This window comes from Sciurus vulgaris (assembly GCF_902686455.1).
Source record: "Sciurus vulgaris genome assembly, chromosome: 15".
NCBI lineage: Eukaryota > Metazoa > Chordata > Mammalia > Rodentia > Sciuridae > Sciurus > Sciurus vulgaris.
In genome coordinates this window covers 85,983,698-86,006,663 of record NC_136476.1, presented here as the reverse complement: position 1 = coordinate 86,006,663, position 22,966 = coordinate 85,983,698, and the positions used below count along the sequence as shown (strand labels likewise).

The window sequence follows — 22,966 nt, the reverse complement described above, 5'->3', positions numbered from 1 at the left end:
ACAGAGCCACAACCCAGCCCCCCATGTTCTATCTTAACCTGCCTGACTGCTCCAGCAAAATGTCATACGATTCTGAAACTTGACCAGAAAACATATTTATTTCTGTAAATATTTCTAAAAGTCTTCTTAACGCCCATCAGTCCTGGCTTCTGCCAATCCACTGATGCAAACATCTTTCTTCAACTCCTCGCTGACTGAGCCTGTGAACAGAAGTTAGAGCGGACACAGAGCCCTCGGCGTGTCCACTCTGAGAGTCACCCATTCCCACACCCACCCCAGAGACCAGCAAACTGACCTCCCCACCCCTGCACCCTGGAAACAATTAAAGTCCTACACAAACATAAGCCCTGTCCCAAGAATCTAGAAAAGGATGATTGGTCTGCAAGGGCCTGAACTATGTCCCCAAGCTCAACCACCAGCTGACACCAACACTAACCAGCGTCCATCTCATCCCAGGTAAAAGGCTCTCCAGTCCACTGACCACAGAGCCTCGGTGACACGTGGGGAACTCCCCACTGATCAGGCGCCAGGCCTGCAGCACATTCAGAAGTGCCAAGCCCCCCTCGAGACTTGCACCTGCTGGGCACACTATCAGCCTCTCCAGACCTGCTTCCTCAGCCACCAATGACAGGCCTGGCCAGGAGCTCTTTAAGCACCAGCCTGTCCTAGAACCAAGCACTGCCGTGTTAATAACCACAGCCACAAGTGCAAAGGACTTGTTCACGTCGGCTACCTCCTACTGCACATCTGAGCCTGGATCCCATACCCCTGTAGATTCAGGGTGCTAATAAGCAATCATCTGAGCCCCACCATCCTGGAAGATGCCCAGCTGATGCTGCTGCCCAGAGGCTCTCTGGTCCTCCACACGGCCCAAAGGGGAGCATGGGATGGGGCTGCACAGGACACACCAAGCCTAAAGCCTAGAGCAGTTACGCTTTGCACCCAACGACGTGAGTTACGGGCACTCCTGGAGCACCCGAGGGTTCTTTCGCTAAGCCGGATTTCACTGGACACTGCACTGAAATACAGAACAGTGCTGGGACGTCCCCCGAGTGTCTGTCTCTGCTGAAGCGCTGATCTGGGCTGGCCCAGCCCGCCCCGCCCAGCAGCACTGCTTGCCAACTGGTCTTTACAAGCACAGGCCAGGAGCGCCAGCTGCAAGCAAGGCTTTGCCCAGGGGAAAAAAAAAAGATAGAAAATCAGAAGAAGCACCCTGCCTGGGAAAGGGTCCTGCTGGTGTGCCCCCGAACCCCTCCCCTGCTGTAACCCTTCCTGTCTCACAGAAGACACCCGAGGTGCAACCACAGGGCACAAGAGCATCAGTGAATGAAAAACCGGGTCTAAAAATTCCCATGAAGGCAGCTTAGGAGATGAGTAAATGAAGAAAGAACATTTAGAAATAAACCCAGGTCTGCATGCTTTGGCATGTAATCTAAATGGACTGAGAGGCCCAGGCCCTGCTGGAATAAAAGCCACCAGAAAGACAGCCAACAAAGGCACCTGACACCCAGCCCCACCTCTCCAGACAGCAGGCCGGCCGAGCAGGTTCCTGAGAACCGTCTGCCCATCACAGGGAAAGGCTCCCGTGTACTATTTTATCAAAAACCATTTCCAGGTAATAGGATTAATTTCACTCTGCACTTGGGTACCAGCCAGCATCATGTGACCGACCAAGAGACTGAGATGGCCTACAACTCACCAGCAATGGTGGCACATTCAGGGCCAATGACAGTGGCCACGGGCAGGCCTTCCTGAGCACTGGGCACCTTGCTAAGCACTCACATGCCACACCCCCAGCACCTCGCAACCACCCTTTCTGAAAGCTACTTCCACGTCAGCCAGTTTGACAGGAGTAGGACATTAGGGTTCAAGGTCACGAGGCTGCGAAGTGCTAGAGCCAGCATGGAGTGCAGCTGGAGGAGGCCAGGCTGCAGACTAAATGCCCAGGGCCCATGGAGCCATGCACACGGGACAGAAGTCACCCCAGCTCAGTGATACACTGTCTGATTGCAGATGAGGACACAGACAAGAACTCAAGACAAGTATTCAATGCATGACCAGCCATCAACAGTCAGATTCCCACCAAGGCCAGTCCGGTCTCTTCCCAGGTCTCTGTGATCTAGTGCCTCTGGGTTGAAACAGGCACTCTGGTCACACCCATGTCAATCAAGACTCCTCGGCGTGCAGCCCAAGCTCCGGCTGGCTCAGGGCACAGTCACCTGGGAAGACACACAGTGGGGTAGGTGAAGTCCCCAGCCCCCAGCTAGGGAGAAGGAGGAAAGAATGAGGACCTTGCAAGACAAAACCCACAATCAGCAGGAGTAGGAAGGGACAGCAGGCAGGGTGGACACTAGGAAGCAAGGAGGGTGGCCAGGAAAGGGCACAGTCATCAGATCGGAAAGCAAAGAACCCTCACCACAAAATCCGGGTGCATGGTTAACCAATCTGCCCTTCTCCAACATGCCAACATCTATCAAAGAGCACTGTCTGCCAGGCACGGTGGCACAGACTTGTAGTCCCAGCTACTTGAGAGGCTCAGGCAGGAGGACCACAAGCTTGAGTCTAGCCTCAGCAACTCAGCAAGATGTTGTTCAAAACAAATAAAAAATAAAAAGAGGGGGCTGGGGTTGTGGCTCAGTGGTAAAGCCCTTACCTAGCACAGGTGAGGCACTAGGTTTGGTCCTCAGCACCACATAAAAATGAATAAACTAATGGCATTGTGCCCATCTATAACTAAAAATATTTTTTGAGGCTATTGTGAATGGAGTTTTCCTAATTTCTCTTTCAGAAGATTCATCACTTATGAACACTAAAAATATTTTTTAAGAATAATAAAAAATAAAAAGGACTGGGGATGTGGCTCAGTAGTGAACACTGTGCATTCAATACCCAGCACCAGAAATAAAAATAAAAATGAAAAAGCACTTTGCCCATGGAAGGCTACATCACCCATTCAGACACTCGGCGACTCCCCTAGCAACACACCAGACACAGGGCCAGTCAATGCTGGGGATGTGGAGGGGACGGGCCTCCGCCCTGGACTCCAGCAGCAGGGGCACCTTGCCAATACAGGGCAAGACAGCACATCTGGCTCTGCTGGCCACCTGGCCTTGGCTGTAACCCTGGGCTCTGCCTGATATGCTGTCGCTGTCATATAGGACACACAACCAAGGGCACAGCTGTGTTCCAAGAAAACCCCATCTACAGGGACAGGGCAAGCTGAAACTGGGCTGTTGACCCCTGATCTAGAGGGGGAAGCAGATAAGAAAATAAAGACACGCAATACATAAATAAAGTGAATACAACAAAAGGGGCATCCCATGCACCAGGACGTGGGGGGGGGCCCGGCTGCATTTCAGCAACAGCAAGACCAGCACCAGAGGGCAGTCGGAAAGGCAGCGGGGTTGGGAGGGGGGCCTTAGGAAGTCACGGGCGCCCACATCTCTCCTCCAGAAGTCAGGCGCTGGCCCACCTGGACCCCTGGGGTCTGGCCCAGCTACAGCACAGTTCAGTATCTCCCCTGCAAAATACTGCACAGCCCTCCAAAAACCGTCTACCTGAAAACAGGGGCATGAGTGGGGTTTCCGAGGACCAGTGTTTACGAAGGTAGAGGCCAGCACTGAGGACACACCCCCAAGGAGACAGCATGTTTAGGAAGCAAAAGAAATTAAGTAAGTACTCCCGACCCCCAGTTCTCTGGCAACTCAGTTTGCAAGCCCCTGCCTCGGCCATGCCCGTGACCATGCCCGGTGACCACCTCTGCTAGAATAGGCAGCAAATCAGTTTCTGCCAGGCACCTTCTCACAGACTGCACCACCACTGCAGCCCCAGGGTCAAGTCCAAGCCCCCTCACTGGACACACTGGCCTTGCAGGGCCAGCCAGCCTCACTACTCTCCCACCTTGGGCCCACCCCCACCCCTGCCAATCTCGTCTGTAAGGCTGCGTTTGCACCTCTCCTCTGTCCCACACCAGCTGGGCCTGGAGGCTGCTTCCCTGCAGATTAAGTGAGGGTGAGAAAGCCTACCCAGTTCCCAGGTCTGCACAACAGTGAGAGATCGCATGCCGTGCACTTGACCCAGGCTCACTCAGTGGCTCTCGCTGACAGCAGCTGTCACTATGGCCGAGCTCCAATCCTGGCCCTGCTGGCCTGGCTGTGGGGCTCACAGCAGTCCTCCAGCCTCCCTGCATCAGGCCTGTTCCCGCCCTCCTCAGAGCTCCTGGTGCCCCAGGTGCTGGGCAGACCTGGCGCCTGGCCTCTCCCTCCTCCTCCTGTTCATAGGGACCTGTCCCCACACTGGTGTGTCACCACTTACGGGCACTAATACAGGGAGCGGCCCTCGGACACACAAGGACCAGGATGGATGTTCAGGATCTCCGGGTTGGCCCTTCTTTAATTCTCAGGAGGCAGAGGCGTACTTTGATCCTCAGGAAACTCTCTCAGGATCTGCACTCCGCTGTGACTACGTTTTGAGCAACACCAAGCTGCCCTGGTTTCCAGGCTCCCACCGGAGGGCAGGGAGTATGGCCACCCACACATGCACCAGGGCTGCGTGAAGGTCATGGTCCCAGCCCTGGCCGTAACAAAAGCATACAAAACCCAGAAAGCTTTAAACACAGACAAGCCCTGAGCCACCTCCCAGACGGCTGGGTCTTCTTCGCTGGCGCAGGCCCTGAGGACTCTGGGTCTCCCTGCACGATGTCAGTCACCTGCCTCTGCGGCTCTCAGTTCTGCTTTATGATCCTATTTCAGAAGAGCTTGGCACTAAAGGTCATAAAATACTGCATTTAAATTCTAAACACATTTGCTATTGTTTAAAAAAATTATGAAAATAATTTTAAAGACGGCTCATGGAGATGGCAAACAGGCAGGGCACAAGCACTAAGAGGCTGTCCTCCCAGCCAGCCAGCTGTCCCTGGGCAGTCCAGCAGCACTTTGTTTACACCCAAAGCCTCTCCCGTAGGATGACGTCACCTGCAGCAAGCTGTAATTTGGGCACTAGAGAACACAGAGGAGACTCAGGCCAGCCCACTGGCAGGAAGTGACTTTCTTCAGACAGGAGAAAGCATCCTCCCTGCCTCCCCCACCTCCTAGACTGTGTCCTCACAAGCCCGCTGCAGATCGAGCCCAGCAAGGCAGCCCTGCTCCACTCCCACCCAACCTGAAGATACCTGAGGCCAGTACCCCCTGCATGGGGCAGCCCCCTCCTGCAGGCCAGAATGGCTCTACCCACAAGCACCAGAAGGAAGCAGCAGGAGGTCTGGTGCCCCTGCCCCACTTCCCAGCCCATCCGTCACTGGAGGCAGACAGCCCCTGGAAAGGGCAATGGGGGAAGGTCACCAGGCGAAGCACACCTGTAGGGCTACCTGGCCCAGGGAAGGAACTCAAGGAAGAGGGCAGCGGGGTGCGAGCAACCCCCCTGCAGCTTGGGGCTCTCCTCTCCCAGAGGTGTGGAGGGAAAGTCCGGGGTGACTAGGTGGCTCACAGTGCTCTGAAGCCAGCAGACAGCGGAGAGGCTCCCACATACAAGGCAGCCCCGGCCAGGGTGCGGAAGAGGCCACGGAGCAGAATCCTGACAGGACACTCGACGCAGGCAGACACTGAGCGTCCCTGGAAAGGCCTTCGCTCCATCCCATTCTACTCAGAGACGCCAGGGAGGAAGCAGGGGCTATGGCTGAACATGGAAGGGCTGCAGACATGGCTCAACCTTCCAGAATCTCCTAAAATGAAAACTGTAGGACAATCAAGGCAGACCAAGAGCCAACATGAGCAGTAGCAGACTCCGACTAAAAGATGCCACCACATGGGGGCTTTCACCCACGGAGCAGAGTGGGAGGACACTTGGGGCACCAGAGGGACAGCTAGCTAGCTAGAAGGGGTGAGGCTGAGAGACTGCAGGTGTGACAGCCCCCTGCTCCTGCCACCTCTGAGTTGAAGGAGAGGAGTCCAGAGAACAGGGGCCAGGGGTGGGATGAAGGGCTCAAGAAGGAAGCCACAGGTGGCAGCCGTGGTGGGGGCTCTGCTGCCAGCAAAGCTGGAGCCTGCTCCTGAAGACCTACGGGCAGCTGACACTGAAGGGCTCCGCTGTCTCCAGTCAGCTGTGTGTGCCCAAGACCACACACAGGTCACAGATGGCGACGAGCCGGCAGAGCCCAGGCAAACAAACCAGCCGAGAGGGAAGAGACAACACCAAGAGGCAAACACAAAACATGCAATACACAATTAATATCCTCAGAAAATGAACACACTGCACTCGTGCAACACAGACATTCAGAAAACAAGAAAAGCCCCAGGAAGAACTCAACACACCACCGTCAAAACACCACAAGCCCCGCTGACCACAAGAGGCAGAGCCCAGTCAAGGCCCTCTCAGTCCGACTCAGAGCAAAGTCAGGGACAGGATGACTAAATAAGTGGGGGCTCCTACAGCAGGAAGATGACACCAGGGAACTCAGCGAGCCTGGGCACGGCACAGACTCCGGCGGAGACAAGGCAGGATGGGGTGGCCTGCCGCGAGAACCAGGCCGTGCCCACGTCAGACGTCCACACAGGAAGACTGGCCTCCAACTCGCCTGTAAACATGTCCTAGAGTCAAAAAGTCCAATAACCCAACAGAAGAGGCAGAAGATGAGTCCAAGTAAATCTCAAGAGACATTAACGAGGTAAGTGGTAGTCATACATCCACCCCCTTAAAATTAAAAGATCAATCCAAGGGGTTGGGGCTGGGGTAGAGTGTTTGCCTAGCATGCATGAGGCACTGGGATAGATCCCCAGCACCACTACAACTAAATAAGCCAAATACGGGTATTGTGTCCATCTGCAACTAAAAATATTTTAAAAAAAGAAAGAAAAGAAATTAATCCAGGCATCCAGATTTAACTAGGAACTCCAGGGATGTGCGGGGAGGGGATAGTAAAATAAGAAAACACAAGAAATCGGCTTGGGAGGCTGAGGCAAGAAGATTGCGAGTTCAAAGCCAGCCTCGGCAACTTAGCAAAGCCCTAAGCAACTCAGTGAGACCCTGTCTCTAAATAAAATATAAAAAGGATGGGGATGTGGCTCAGTGGTTACGTGCCCCTGGGTTCAATTCTCGGTACCAAAAAAGAAAAATTCTCAGAGTTAAAGTACCCAAGAGCCAAGAGGAAAGCATCCAGGGCTCAGGACAGTGGACCTACGGAGAACACAAGCCTCACAAAGGCAAGGCCCCCAAAATTCTAAAAGGCATGATCCTCCCCCCAACTCAGAAAAGGTCCCAGGATGGACCCAGACAGCACCGCGCTCTCCGGGCAGTAGCACTGACTTCTCACAGCACCGTCACCTCCGTGGGCCAAGACTGAGTCTAGAGCCAGTACTCAGCCAACCAAGCCACACATGGGGCAGAATGCTTTGCGGACTCACGCGAGGACTTGGAGCACCCACCTTCTCAGGAGGGTGATCAGGACTGTGCGCTAATAAAAGGAGAGCAGGGGCCATGCCTAATCCCAGCGACTCAGGAGGCTAAGGCAGGAGGAGTGCAAGCTCAAGGCCAGCCTGGACAATTCAGAAAGACCCTGTCTCAAAATAAAAAATAAAAAGAACTGGGGGGCTGGGGTGTAGCTCAGTGGCAAAGCGTCTGCCTCACATTCGCAGTCTTGGGTTCTACCCCCAGCTCCAAAAAAAGGATTGGGGAAGTAGCTCAGTGACACAGCACACCTGGGTTCAACCTCCAGCACCAGAGAGAGAACACGGAAGGCGTGTGCAATGTCACTGAGGCCGTCCTGCCTGCCCACCAGCAGCTAGCTCCCCCTTCCTCCTCCTAGAGGAAGCCGCTTGCCCTTCCCCAGGCAGCCCAGGCACCTGAGAAGGCTGACCACACCCACCACGGTGCAGGGGAGCCTGGCCTACGAGAAACCCATCCCCCTTGCTAGCCACTGGGTGATGACAGGAACACGGCCCATCCAGACAGGTAAGATACCTGGCCCCTCAACACCAGAACCCTCAGACAGGCGATCCCACTCTGCCCACTTATGGACTTGGACTTACTCAGACCAAGAAACACCCTTACTGTTTACGATAGTTCCTGCTGTTGGATGATCAGACCCTCCAACTGACACACACAGGATCCGGGAAACAAGAAACAGCATGAGAGAGACAAGTCCCAGAATAACCACCAAAGGAGGCCTGAGACAGCTGCCGTGCCGCAGGCAAGAAGAGCCAGGGCCAGAAGAGCAGGACAGGACAGTCCTCTGGATCAGGAATGTCCTGCAGAGGCCCCGGCGTCCCAGGGGGGCACCACAGGGAGGTGTTGGAACCTTTAAGAGGTGGAGCCTGTGGGAGAGCCTCAGGTCACTGGGGTGTGTGAGGCTTCTCTTCCTTTCCCTCCTTGCCCCACCACACACTTCTGCCAGGATGGCCTAAAAGCAACAGGGCCAACCCAACATGGGCTGAAACTTCTAAAACCGTGAGCCAAAAGAAACCTTCTCTCTTTATAACGAACCTCAGGCATTTGTTATAGTAACAGATAGCTGACCAGGGAAATTCACTGGGCAGACTCACCAGTACCCAGGCAAGTAGAAAACAGTATTTAGTGCATTTTACGGGAGCACTTTAAAAAGTAAAAGGTAGTGTATAAATTCATCCATTTTTTTCTTCTATTTTGATTAGCATTTTCTGTGCTCTATTTAACAATTTTTGCTTTCTCCAAAATCACAAAGCTATATATGTTTTCTTCTAGAAGCTTTGTTTTACCTTTCATATTTAGAGGTCTACTCTAAAACTGATTTTTGGATATGAGCTGCAGTAGGAGAGATCTTTTCTCCCCATACGGAGAATGTGTGCTAATTAACTTTTCATTGTTATGGCCAAAATGCCTGACGAAATGACTGAGCAGAGAAAGGCTGGTTTTAAGCTCACGTTCCAGGGTTCTGCCTGGGGCTGGCCTCACTGCTCTGCGCTCAGGGTGGGTTGGAGCCTCGTAGCAGAAGTGAGCAGAAGAGGAAAGCCGTTCGGCTTACGGTGGCCAGGAAGGCAGGGGGCAAGGGACGGCAGGGAAGATGCACCTTCCCGGGCAGCCCCAGTGACCCGCCTCCTCAGCCACGCCGGCCCCGGCACCACCCGGTCAGGCCACTCCAACGCAGTGGACTGATGAGGCCACAGCTCTTGCAATCCACTCATTTCACCTCTGAACCTTTCTGCATTAACAAGAGCTTCTGAAGAACATCTCACATCCAAACCACTACAGAATTCAATTTGCCCAATTTACCTTTTTTGAAAGGGCCATCTTTTCAAAAGACGGACGGCACCTCTGTCACTGATGAAGTCCTCCTCCACATGCGACTGCTTCAAGACTGCCTCTCCTCGGCCTGTCCATCTGTCCTCCCACCAGCACTGCTCTGCCTTCATCACCACAGCTTTGCATAGGATGTGTCCTTCAGCTCTGATCTGCCTCGAGAATGCTGATTATTTTTGGCCCTTTGCATTTTCATATACATTTCAGAATCATTTGTCAATTTCCAAACAAAACAACAAAAAGAAAAGAAAAGCCTGCTGGTGTTTTGACTGGATATATGAATCTGAGATCCATGTGGGGACAAGTGACATCTTTCCAATGCCAAATGCTGGTGAGTACGTGGAAACAACTCTCATGCCCTACGGGTGGGTCTGCCAGTGGGGGCAATCACTGGAGACAGGCAGTCATCTATTAATGCTGCATACGCCCACTGGTGACCCAGCAACTCCACTCCCAGGTGTGCACTGGGCAGAACCCACACATGCAGGCAGCACAGGAGGTGCCAAAGGGTGCCCACAGCAGCACTGTTGTTCTTTGTTTGTTTGTTTGTTTGTTTTGCAGTGCTGAGGATGAAACCCAGGACCTCATACATGCCAGGCAAACACTCTGCTACTGAGCCACACCCCACTATTTGGGAAAACTAAATGGAAATAAGCTAAAAGTCTATCAGCACTAGAACAGATAAACACTATATTCTCATAGTTGAATACGATTCCACAATAAGAACAAATAAACACACAGACCTCCATGGACAAGGGCTGGGGATGTGGTTCAGTGCCTGAGTGCTCACCCAGCAGGAAAGAGGTCCTGGTTCCATCCCCAGCAAGGGGGCTGGAGTGTGGGGTTAACAAGGATGAACGCACAAATATAATGTTGAATAAAAGAAGCCAGACATAAGAGTAAGAACATGGAGAGTGGTTTCACAAGCATCAGGGAGACAATCCAAAATGAAAATATAATTGACACGAACACACACACACACAAAGTTAACTTTAAAACTTAAAAAATATCAGGAAAAAAAATCTCTACAGCTTGGAACATCAAGCTTGCTCAAAACAGAGATCATCTGACCAAGGTAAATCAGTAGACATATTCAAACCAAGACCACGGCGCATCAGTGACCCCGGTCACTCAGGAGGCTGAGGCAGGAGGATGGCAAGTTCAAAGCCAGCCCAGCAACTCAGTGAGACCCTATCTCAAAATAAAAAATAAAAAGGGCTGGGGATGTGGCTCAGTGGTTAAACACCTCTGGGTTCAAACTCCAGGGAAAGAAAGAAAGAACTTAACATAAAAACTTTAAATTTCTTCACAGACAAGAATGAAATTATATCAAGCACACAATTTTAAGAAGTCAGAAAAAAAGACACAATCAAATGTGAAAGAAAGCAGAAGCAGTGAGAAAATCAAAAGCCACTGGATGAATTTAAATGACATCTGAATAAAACTGAATTTATAAAATAGGAGTTCTCTGACACAAGAATTAAAACTGACCAAGTACTGAGAGGAAGGCTTTAGCACTACCAGTTCACACGGACACCAAGGCTCAGCAAGGTTAAGGGACAGGCCCAAGGTCACAAGCACTGAGAAACTTGAACTTGAACCCAGGTCACTTCGATACTCCAACATCCAGATCTACTCAGAAGATGCCGGGCACTGGGGGAATGGGGGGCACACTTTGATCATGAGGTCTATGCAGCCGGCCCAGGGAATGACCTCCAATGCCCACAGTATCCCCAGGCCCTGCCACTCTCCTGGGCCTGTGGTGAAGGTCCCACCTGGCCTGGCTGGGAGTCCAAGCTGCACTGGCATCTTATCATATGGCCTCCCATTCCAGAAGCTGCACCAGCCAGGGCTCCTTGTCCACAGGGGTCTGTCTTGAGCTCCCCCACCCAGTTCCCAGGCAGGTCTGGGCTGAAGGAAGACTGCAGGGGACTCTGGCTGGAAATCCATCTGCAGTCGATAGAGTTACTGACCTACCCCCAACTCTCATTTTTTAATATGCCATCAATTTTAGCAAGTAGGTGGGGGATGAATTCAATTTCAATTTTCAAAACACAGTTTAGGGCGGAACAGCTGGATGGATGTGCTACGCACAGGCCTCCCCTTCCAGCACAAAATTTAACAAGAACCTGGCAAGAAAAACATCAGATACACAGCTCTATTGCAGTTTCTCCTTCCTTTTCCACCTCCAAATAATGGTGAATTAGCAAGCGAGAAGTACTTTGCAAATGCCACGGAGATCTATATTCTTTATTGTAAAATCTGATTTAGAAGAGAACAGAAATTGGAGATGGCCTGTGTATTGGATTGTTCCTTCTAACCAGATCAACAAGGCAGCTTCCCAGGGCCACCGACACATACACAGGGACAGATGACTGAACTGTTCGGCTCACAGAACCGTCAAGGCCCTGGTACGGACAGGGCTGCGGGAAGCAAGTAGCCCAGAAGCAACCACCTCCTTGCCTCACTGCGGCCCGGGCCTGTGCCGGCCAAGAGCCAACATGGCACCTGTGCCCAGTGGCCTCGCCCACTGCCACATGCACCTCTGTCCTTAAATGAACACAGTGACCTTGTAATGAGTCATCTTCATAACTAATGCATGTTACTGATACACACTCAGTAAAGCAAATCCAAATGGTACTAAATAAATCGACCCGACTCAAAAAGAAGCCACTCTCACATCCTCTGGCCTCGCGCCTATCAGCAGACAGTGGCTTCCATTTTCTTCTTACCCACAGCCTCCCACAGCAAGCGGTTCACCCGAGCTACACCTCCAGTCCTGGCTCCGATTCTTACTCCACAAACACAGTAGCGTGGGTCCTTGAAATCCTTGGACAGCCTTCTAAGTAAGACAGCAAGAGTGAGCAATCTCATTATTTTTTTATTTTCTTTTTTTTGAGGGGGGTCACCTGGGATTGAATGAACTCAGGAACACTGAACCACTGAGTCATATCCTCAGCCCTATTTGGTATTTTATTTAGAGACAGGATCTCACTGAGTTGTTTAGTGCCTCACTTTTGCTGAGGCTGGCTTTGAATCTTGATCCTCCTGCCTCAGCCTCCTGAGCCACTGGGATTACAGACATGAGCCACCACACCTGACAAACCTCATTTTTCTGAAAGCCTACACAGTATCCCACCACGTACCCACCACCCTGCACAGACACAGGAATTGTTTCCCACTGGGTGTGGTGACAACTAAACCACACGACACTCCAGAACACGCGTCTTCACGCTCAGGCCAGCATCTCAGCTTTTCTATGAGCCACATATTTAGTTTGTGTCCATGAACTGAAAGGCAGAAAGGTGAGGAGCCGAAAGTACAACCCGCCCACAGAGGCCCTGAGCCCAGCCCTCGCACTGGGGAAATTCCGAGGCCGGATGCCCCAGGTCCGGAACACAGCCCCTGCAGAACCCCATCTCCTCCCACCCCACGGCTCTGCTGGAAGAGGCAGGGGCTCTCAGGGTGGCTGTCATCAGGAGCCCAGGGGCTGCAGCAAGCCATCCCAGTCAGGCCAGCTGGAGAGCTCCCAGGCCCCTGCAGTGGCTGCCATTACCACCACCGTCCCCAGCCGGGGAGGCCCAGTGGGGAAGGGATACTGAGGTCACACTGAGCCCTGTCCCTCCACCACACCTCAGAGCCACAGGCCCAGGGCGGGGGGACATATAGAGAAGGTTCATCAAGAACAGAGTCCCTACAAATCCCCCTTCTCTTGATGAAAGCAAATAAATCCAAAGACAACGAAGGCAGGAAAGGCAAAGGGGCCGAGCTGATTTCAGCGGTCTCCAACAAAGCCTAAGAACCCCGCCTGGGCGCCTGCACCGCCTCCTCTCCAAGCCCCAGACCTAAGAGGGAACCAGGACAATGACAGTCACTGGGCCACCAGACAAAGAGGGCAAATCCCAACACAAGGACCAGGTTTCCCCCAGGACACTCCCAGGTGCGAGCCAGCCTGAGTGTGGCAAGGCAGGGGCGCAGGCCGTCTGATGCACCTGCTCGCCTCTCACTACGTGACTCCAAGGCCTCACCCCGCCAGAACCCAGGCCTCCCACGTCCCACCCACCAGCCACCTCCCGACTTCCTGAGAACTCCTAAGCAGGCTTATGCCCCGTTATCCCAACGAGCTCACTGCGCCGGCACACTGCCCACCTCGTCGAACCCCAACCTCCCATGTTGACACCACACGGTGAGCTTTGAGACCCCTAGAGGGCACGACCAGTTGGTTCGATCTACCCTGTGCCACTGCTGGATTTCCAGGACACTATGCTGTCACTCATCGGGGTGCAGAGAGGAACAATGGCCCTCCTCCCCCGCCCCCGGAAAGGGCTGAATTTTAGAAGACCTTGGAGAGATGCACACCCACGTATCCCACACCCACGTATCCCACACCCACGTATCCCACCGTCCCTGCAGGTCTGGAATCCACCTGTGGGCCAGAGAGCAGGCATTTCTTGATGTTAAACAGAAATAGCAGGAGAAAGAAAGGACTTTCATTTTCTGGCTCCTGCACTGCAGAGCGCTTGGATTTTTTTGGTAACAAGCTTGTACTGTTACTGTTGCATTGTTTTTGAGGTTTCAGTAAACCAAGCAACACAGAATCAACCTCTACCCTTCCTGACTGACTAGGTTCCCCACAGAGCGCAAAACCATCCCAGGCCTTGCATCCCAGGCCGTGTGTCAATTCCCCAGCAAGCCATGAGACAGGTTCCATCCCCACTGGGCAGATAAGGAGTCTCTAGGGAGTGAGAGCTTATTTGTTCAAGCACTACTACAGGTAGGCCCAAGTGGCAGGAAGGAACACTCCTGTCTGCCCACAACCACGTTGGGGCTGTGGCCAGCCCAGCTTCAGGGCATCCCGTGCAGCAAGAGCCCGTGAACTGCCTTAACATACACACCTTCACTCCTTCCAGGAAATTTACCTAAAAGTCCCCCAAAACAGAACAGACTCCACAGGAGGCAAAAGCCAGTGAGCAGGGCTGGGGTTGTTGCTCAGTGGTAGAGCACTTGCCTTGCATGCGTGGGGCACTGGGTTCCATCCTCAGCACCACATGAATAAATAAAATAAAGACATTGTATCCATCTACAATTAAAAATAAAAATAAAAAAAAGCCAGTGATCAAATGCCCTCGTCAGCTGGTAAAGGCGCCACCTTAGTGCTTCTTAGGTAGATGGCAGCAAGAGTTGCCATGCACCTGCCCCACCAGGGAGGGCCCTTGTTGGTTAAGGTGCCCAAGCTCCTGGAGGGGAGGGCAGGGCCACTAGGTCTGGGCCCAACCCTTCAGCACGCAGCACAGGGCTCAGCACACAATTAGAAACCTAACATCCAGTAAACAAATGAGCCCCAGGTGCATCGGCCTGCCCGCTCCAAATCCCCAAGCCCTCCTTGAGTGCGAGTCCAGGAACCATTAATAGCTACTGTCTACTGAGAGCACCTTGCCTCATGCTGGGTGCTTAGAAACACCTGAGCCAGTGCTGCCCAGTTCTACGAAGGTGTTACATTGCATTTTGCAAACAAAGAGAAGAGAGATTTGAAAATTCAACAGCTGGCCCCAAGTCTCTCAGGTCCTATTGGTAAAACCCGAAGGCAGCTGACCCCAAACTGGCCTTCCTGTGCACCCTGTGCCTACAAGGAAGAGCAAACAGAGGCACGGCGTTCCCAACTCCCAGTGGACTCCCTCCTGGTTCCGGCTCCACAGCAGTGTGGTTCCAGACTGCATCCTGAGGGCACTCGTTCTGCCTCTACTGAGGAAGCACTGCCCGAGCATCTACTCCAGTTCTCTTCCTGTTCACTTCATCCACCAGCTGTGGCCTCCCTGAAGTAGGAGCTCAGGAGCCAAGTGGCTGAGCAGAGGACCAAGCAAACCGGCACAGCTGTGGTCACCAGTAGACACAAAGGAGGACCAAGCACTGCAAACCCTAGACTCGGGTCAAGTGGACAAGCTCCCAAAGGCCATCTTTGAATCTTATACACCAGGCTCTAGAATCTAAAGGCTACAAGACAACATCTGTGCCAGGACCCTCATTTTACTTGATACCAAAGACCAAGCTTGGACCTGGCCCCCTGTGCCTCCCTATGATCTCCTAGTACCTGGGATGCCCAGAGCAGCTCCTCCCTCAGTCGTCAGCCCCACTGCAGACCCCAGCAACCAGAGCTGTCACTTCTTTTTATATTTTATTTTGAGACAGGGTCACACTAAGGTGCTTAGGGCTTCACTAATTTGCTGAGGCTGGCCTCAAACTTACGATCCTCCTGCTTCAGCCTCCCAAGTTGCTGGGATTATAGGCATGGACCGCCATGACCAGCTGGAACAGCCACTTCTGATACGCCTGACCAAAGAGATGACAATATAAAACCCTACACACCCAAGAGGACCCAGAAAGGCCTTACACTTGGGAAACCCACACTCACCTCGCCCACGCCACTACTGTGTATAAATGAATTCAAAGTTTTCTGAGGAAGTTGGCAGATCTCTTACCAAATGCTATTCAAGTCCAAGTTCACACTGCACACTCACTCACACAGGTCACTTTATACAAATTTTATGTTTTTGAAGAGAAAACTGGCACAATCTTACCAAAACTGTAATATCCCAAAATTAAAAGTAGGTGAAACGTCCACCAACAGGAGGCAGGTAAAGTCAAACAAACCCACCAAAGTCGGCTACAGCTGCCAGCACAGACGACGTCACCATCTGCTCATGTTGTCATGGGGCAGGACAGGACATCACATCAAGTGACAGCAGTGAGCTTGAAGAACACAAGCGTGTGCACGACTCTGTGCTGTTTACTGGTTCTAGATTGAACCCAGGTGCTCTACCACTGAGCCACATCCCCAGCCCTTTTTAATTTTTATTTTGAGACAGGGTCTTGCCAAGTTGCCCAGGCTGGCCTTGAACTTGCAATCCTCAGTCTCCTGAGTAGCTGGGATGACAGATTTGCCCTGTCTTGGGTTTTATGTTTTTTGTTTTTTCCTGGAAGGAATCACAAGAAACTTCTCAGTGTCCCTTCTTTCAGAGGGACTGAGGAAGAACCTTTATACCTCAAATTTCTAACTACTACTGCTTCTTTTATTTATTTTTTAAAGTGATCTGGGCCATGGATTATGAGCTATTTTTGTTTTCTCTATACACTTGTACATTCTTTGAAATCTAATAAACGTTATTTTTAAAACGTTAACAGTATGGCAGATCTATTTACATTAATGTAGAACATGTTCATGATGATGTTCACGGAAGTGTGAGCTGCCATGTAAGAATAGCACAACCCCATCTCTGTTTTCACAAAACCATCCTGGAGACCATATCTGCACATGTGCCAAAGCCTAGCTGCGTGTGGACACACACAGCTGTGCACAGCGGCTACTGCCTGGGAGGCCAGGGAAGGACTCTCACTTCTCTGCCTACACTTGCATGTCCCTCTCCCTTGGTTTGGGTGCTGGGGTTGAACCCAGGGCCTCAGGCATGCTAGGCCAGTGCTCTAAAACTAAGCTGCACCCCCAGACCTCTTTCTTCTTCTTAAACAACGAATCTATATATTTTTGTAATTTGTTTTTATCAAGAAAAAAAAAAATCACAGTATGTTTCAAGACCACGTTCTGCTCTCCCCAGCAGTTTCTGAACACTGAGCCCATTCAGCCCCAGACAGGTCAAGCAGGCAGGAGTGCTGCCCCTTCCAGACAGGCCTGTGTTTTCTGTCCTGCCTGGAACAGAGCTGTTCTTTAAGCCGGGACTGTATGTAAACAACACCTGCCAAAAAAAGCTCTGCAAGACACAAAGGACCCAGGAAAGGGTGCTGGAGATGACCCCCTTTTTCCACCAGGTCCTGCAACCCAGCTCACCATTCTGCACAAAGGGATGAGCTGAAGCAAGCTGGGCTCAGCTCTCCGGTCCTTGATCCTTACGAAAGCCCTTGCATACTGTCCACAAAGGGCTGAGCAGCTCTGAAAAGCAGGCTGACCCACAAGCTCCTTGGGGGGCCCAGAGTTTCTGATTTCAACTCATAAACACATTTTCATACTCCAGGCCTCAGCACACTACTTTCCAGAGGCGCTTATCTCAAGTCTGCTAGATGTCCAGGAATGCCCTCCTCAGGCTGAGGGGCTTGATCTTGTCTGTGCAGTGACCCAGGGCACACAGGGAGGCGGGAAGCAGCAGGACCCCGTGCCCCAGCGCACTCACTCCACAGCGGCCGGGACAAAGCCATAAACAAAAACACAGCAACGTTTACAAAGATGTACAGCTAGGTAAACAAACGAGGCCTCATACGTGTGGTGGAATACTGTTCAGCCCAAAGAGATGAAGGAACGCTAGAGACCCACCCCAACACAGAGGAGCCCTGCAAACACCCACATGAAATACGCCAGACACAAATGACAAGTACTGGATGACCCCCCTCGCACAGGGCATCCAGAACAGTCCATCCATGGAGACGGGAAGCAGAGTGGTGGCTGCCAGGGGCAGGGGGCGCGGGGACTGGGATCTAATGGGTGCAGACTTTCAGTCTGGGATGACAGGTGCGCCGGGTGAAGGCTGGTGGTGGCCGTACGTAACACGTGTGTACCTTGTGCCATGGACTGTGCACTCGCAAATAGTGAATTTTATGTTATTCACAATTTAAAAACTACATATACAAGTCGTGAAAAATGCTACAAAGAAAAGCAGAGCCAGGCACGGTGGTGCACACCTGTAATCCCAGCAACTCGGGAGGCTGAGGCAGGAGGACTGTTAAGTTCAAGCCAGCCCCAGCAACTTAGGAGGCCCTGTCTCAAAACAAAAAATAAAAAGGGCTGGGGCTGTAGCTCAGTGGTAGAGTCCCACCGAGTGGGTTCAATATCCAGTACCACAAATTTAAAAAAAAAAAAAAAAAAAAAAGGAAAAAGGAAAGATGGCAGAGTGATGGCAGCTAGGCTGAAGGCCCCCGCAGCCTCCTCAGGGAGCGGCAGCTCCCACCACTGGACTGGAGCTCCGAGGAATGGCTGCAGGACCTGCCAGCCTGCGTCCCCAGAACGGCATGTATACACAAGTCCCTTGTCCAGATTCAAACCAGGAAATGGAGTAAGATCCAGAGCACTACTCATTCAGACTTCACCAGGACCCGGGGGCTCCCGAAGGAAGCCACCCTGAGTCCAGACTGCAGAGGAAGGTGACAAGGGCTAAAGGAGAAATCGGCACTATGCAGAAGAGAACCCATACACCCTCCAACCCACTCAGCCAGACAACCATCGACACGGCGCTCAAAGGAGTGAAGAACCGGAAACAACAACCTGAACGCCCACCAAGAGCGGGTTAAGTCAACTATGGCACCTCCACAAGACCGCAACTGGGCAATTACAAAACCATGGTGCTTTGAATAACAGGGAAATACACTCTAGCATTAGGAACAAAAAGCCAGCTATCAACTGTGTATGCAGCTAGAATTGCTCCAGTTCTGAAAATACAAACGCATCATCAGAGAAACAAGCACCAGAACCTTGACTGTAGTTATCTGTGGACGGTGAGGTCACAAGTGATTTTATTTTCATATTTTTTAAGTAATTTTCTTTTTTCTTTTCCCAGAGGCAACATTACCTTTACCCATGGTAAAGACATATCTAAAGGGCCTCGCACAATGGCTGGCAAATAACAGGTGCTCAAGGAGTATCCGCTGCATGACAAGAGAATTAAAAATGCAAACACCCGCACACCAAGAGTGGTTTGGAAAGGAGTCCGCAGGAGCTTCGGAACTGGCTGTGGAGGTAGGAAAGGAGGGACTGCAACAGTGTAAGAGTGGACAGGTGGCCAGCAACTGGAGATGGACTTCATTCAGTCTGCAGGCACTGCATGCTGCACAAAAAGCTCCCCACGGCAGCGTGGCCGCAGTGTCCTGGAGGCTGGCCTCTGGTCACAGGGAAGATCAACAAGTACAGCTGTGAACAAAGCTCAGCCAAGACTTCTGGCCCGAGCCACTGAGGCAAACCTCCCTCCCACTGCAGAGATTCCCCACATGCCGCCGTGGATCACCAAGGCAAGCCCAGGGCTGTGATCACCCAGGTGGAGGCCCCATCTAAAAGGTGCCTTTGAACACTAGAGCTGGTCCTTAGCTATTCTGCTTCACCAGAGCTCCTCCTGTCCCGTCAGCTCCCATGTCCTGTACCAAGGCAGCACCTTTATTCCCTTATTCAAAAAGAGGGTCTCTGAGGCTGCCCAAGCCCCAGAGTCTTATAAGGAAATTGAGCTGTGAGTTGAAAAGATGGTCTAGCTGGCCCTGCCCTTCTACACAGAATGTACTTAAAAACCAGAGATTCAGAGCACAAAGCCCAACAGATGTCTGCTGGCAAGAGTATTTTTGGAGGGGAAATGCACTGTTTTAAGATCTAGGAGACAGAGGCCCTATTAACACCTGCCGTCCTGGAACAAGATGTGTACCTTTAACAGCAGAGAAGCCTCATTATCGGATTTAGAAATACAGGCAGCGGTCCTCCTAACCTATTCTGGTTTGAAATAGAAACCAACACAAAAATGATCAATCTTAAATGGTAGAATAATGACACACATAACCAGCATACAGCCATCAGCAATATGAGTCAGTACTTTGTGCAAGGCAAAAAGAAAACTTGAAAGTACAATAAAATAATCCTTCAGGAAAAAAAGAACTGAAATTCAAAGGAGGGTGGAGAGTGGTGGAAACTAAATGGCATAACGAAATTCCCTGAGCAAAGCCCAAGGCACCCAGACCCTGCAGGAACCCGTCCTGACCTGCCATTCCTGAAATTCCACTCTCCCAAGGCCTCCTGGCCCTTCCTTCCCCAGGCTTTCTTCTTACCCATCTGGGCCCAGTGGAGACTGGACAGGCCTAGGGCAGGCTCCCTAACAGGGCCACGCAACCAGCATCAGGGAGCTGAGTGGTAACTAAAATTCAGGGGCACCTGAAAGCATGGCAGGGGAGGCAGCCCCCTGCCTGCTTCCCCAACCCGCCAGCAACAAATGGGCCAGGGTGAGGGCAAACAGAGAGGATGGACCAGGAGGCAGAGGAAAAATGAAAGGAAAACATGACCCTGATGAGACATCTGTCCCACAGCAGTTCACAAAAACCACCAAGATGGTGTGGGAATGCCAAAACGAACAGAGGCAAATTCCCCAGCAGAAGCACAACCGTGACCTGAGCAAGCCGCTAAGTGAGTAGGCTTGGTCAAGAGACAGCCTGGGTCTCCATCCTCACTTGTGGCCGAGCCTGGCCTCGTCTCCAGTGAACACTTGTGGCCTTCCATGGTCTGCAGTAAACAGCAGAATCCAGATGTGGCTGAGCTCCCTACTCTTCCCAGCCATTCTGGGGCTCCCAGGCAATTGGATGATCATCATGTCAAAACATTAGCTGGCCATACAACATAGGCAGGGAGGTCAGATCCACGCACCAGGGAAACAGAAGAAAAAGCTCAGGAATTATAAGAACCAGAAAAATAAGTCGCCAAGAAAACAACAGGCGTTTTCATTAACTTCCCATAGATGTAAACACTTTCCTTCAAATTTTGCTCCCACGAGCCCCCAAAAGACACCCAAGGCAGGCATAATTATTCCCATTTTACAGATGCAGGAGCCAAGGCGCAGAGGCCTGCAGGAGGTAACCCAATGAAACCACGCAGCAGCTTCACAGGCTCCAAGAGACACTTGCCTGAACAAGCTGAGGCTCCCCAAATGATTATCTGCCAACCCCAAAGGAAAGCAGTTATCCTCCAAAGGCTCTTGCCTGTTGTACTAAGGATCCTGCACTGTTCCACTCTGCCTGAAACCAAGCTGAGGGATGGAACTCACAAAGGGGAGGGGACCCCAGGTCCACAGGCCTATTCCCACACACTGCAGGTCCACTAAGCTCTTGAGGGCTCCAAATGTTCTTTTCCTATCCTTGTCCCCCTGGAGCGCAGCACTAAGTGACCAATAATGTCTTGTGTCTCGAGGTCTCCCCTATCCAAGCCTCAGGCCAGCACCTGTGGCATGCTCAGGCACAGCTCAGCACTATGAGTGGCACCACAAGTAGCCAACCCTTCCCTGGACAGCAGTTATGCAAACAGCCACAGGAGAAACAACTCTTGAGCACCGACTGCATGCCAGACCCTGCATCGACATCCCCATTCTGAGAGGTGGGGAGTGCCATGTTCCTGTTTATGCCAGTGAAGACTCAGAGAACCCCAGAGCGATCACAGGGTTTAGAAGTGCATCCCAGAGACTGGGCCCCTTAGTTCCACCTAACACCAAGCGCTGTTCACAGACACAGATTTGAGGAAAAAATATGCAAAGACTCCAGAGAGATGATCCCGAAACCGAACCAGATGGTAATGTAGAAACCCAAAATCAAAATTACACCCTATTACACCTTTGCTAACCCTTAAAGCAAAGAAAAATCGTAGGGAAACTTTACCCACCCGACATCCCAAAGGTTTGAAAGGTTTCTCCCAGGCAGCCATTTAGCAAATGACACACTCCCGAGGAGCCCCCTTCTGCCACTTCCTCCAAGCTCACCAGTGCCTTGAAAAACACCACTTCTTGCCTAGGTGGGCTGCGACCTCCCTCGGTATTTAAAGAGAGAAGAAGGAAAGAAAAGAAAACACCACCTTCCAATTTTACGTGGGCAAATCCGATCCTGGGAGGCCCACAATTTCAACAGGGCTGTATTTCTTACTTAGGAGGGAGGAGAGGAAAAAAAGGAAAAAAAAAAAAGAAAGAAAGAAACCGCCATCTGGCAGGCCCGAGGAGCGACATCCTGTTTATTATTAAACATTTTTAGCAGGCGGGCACCGAGCGTTTGGGAAATCACCCCTGCTCGCGCGCGCGGCGGCGCCGCCGGCGGGCCCGGCCCTCCCCGCCGCCCGACCACCGGCCGGGCCCCACCGCCGCGCCCGGCCGCGGCCAGCGCCCCGGGGTCCCGCGGGGTCGGCGCCGGAGGCGGGCCCGCCGGCGGCCGCGGGGGAGGGGCGCCGACCCCGCCCGGCCGGCCGCGCGCCCAGGCCCGGCGCCCAACAATGGCGAGGCCGCCGCCCGCGCAGGCCGAACCCGCGCCGCCGCACCGCCCGGCCCGCGCGCCCGCGGACAAAGGTCGGCGGCCGCGGAGACAAAGCGGCCGCCGCCGCCCCGCGCCCGCCGCCCGCGCCCCGCCGCGCCGCCCGGCCCACCTGGTCTGCTTCCGCGGGCGCGTCGGGGCGGCGAGGGCGGCGGGCGGCGGGCGCGGGGCGGCGGGATGGCGGCGGATTGCGCGGCGGCGGCGCCGTGCTCGTCCTGCTGCTGCTCGCTGCCTCCGCCTCCGGCGCGCGCGGCCTCCTCCCTCCCTCCGCGCTCGCTCGCTGGAGCTCGGCTGAGTCTCGCCGCCGCCTCCGCCCGCGCTCGCCTCCCCGCCCCCCGCCGCCGCCGCGGCCCGCGCAGCGCCCCCTGCCGCGCCGCCCGCGCCGCCCGCCGGCCGGGCGGGGGTCCGGGCGGGGCGCGGGGGGCGGGGGCGCGCGGGCGCCGCGAGGGCGGGGGCGGGCGGCGCGGCCCGGAAGAGGCGGCGGCGGGGGCCGCGGCCCGGCCGGGGGGCGCGCGGGCGCCGGGTCCCCGCCCCCCGCGGAACTGCGGCGCCTCCCGGCGGCGCGCGAGCCCGCATTGTGTGGAGGGCGGAGGGGCTGATGGAAGCGCCCGAGGAAGCCCGAGCGATACATTGTTCAGCTCCGCAGCAAGGTTGTTGCACACCGTGGATA

General features: G+C 53.1%; 1 protein-coding gene across 13 annotated transcripts in view; it reads right to left on the bottom strand.

The window, feature by feature from the left end:
* The window catches only part of PRRC2B (proline rich coiled-coil 2B), a 79,139-nt gene extending 56,487 nt beyond the window's left edge, over window positions 1–22,652 (bottom strand). For 9 of the 13 annotated variants that reach the window (XM_079111670.1, XM_079111671.1, XM_079111682.1 and 6 more), the window contains exon 1: window positions 22,409–22,652. The gene's annotated coding sequence lies outside the window, so the exon portion shown is untranslated. Of the gene's footprint in view, window positions 1–21,850; window positions 22,018–22,408 lie in introns of those variants that run through there. The other 4 variants (XM_079111673.1, XM_079111674.1, XM_079111675.1 and 1 more) reach the window with 2 other exon arrangements.
* Window positions 22,653–22,966: the final 314 nt, after the last annotated feature.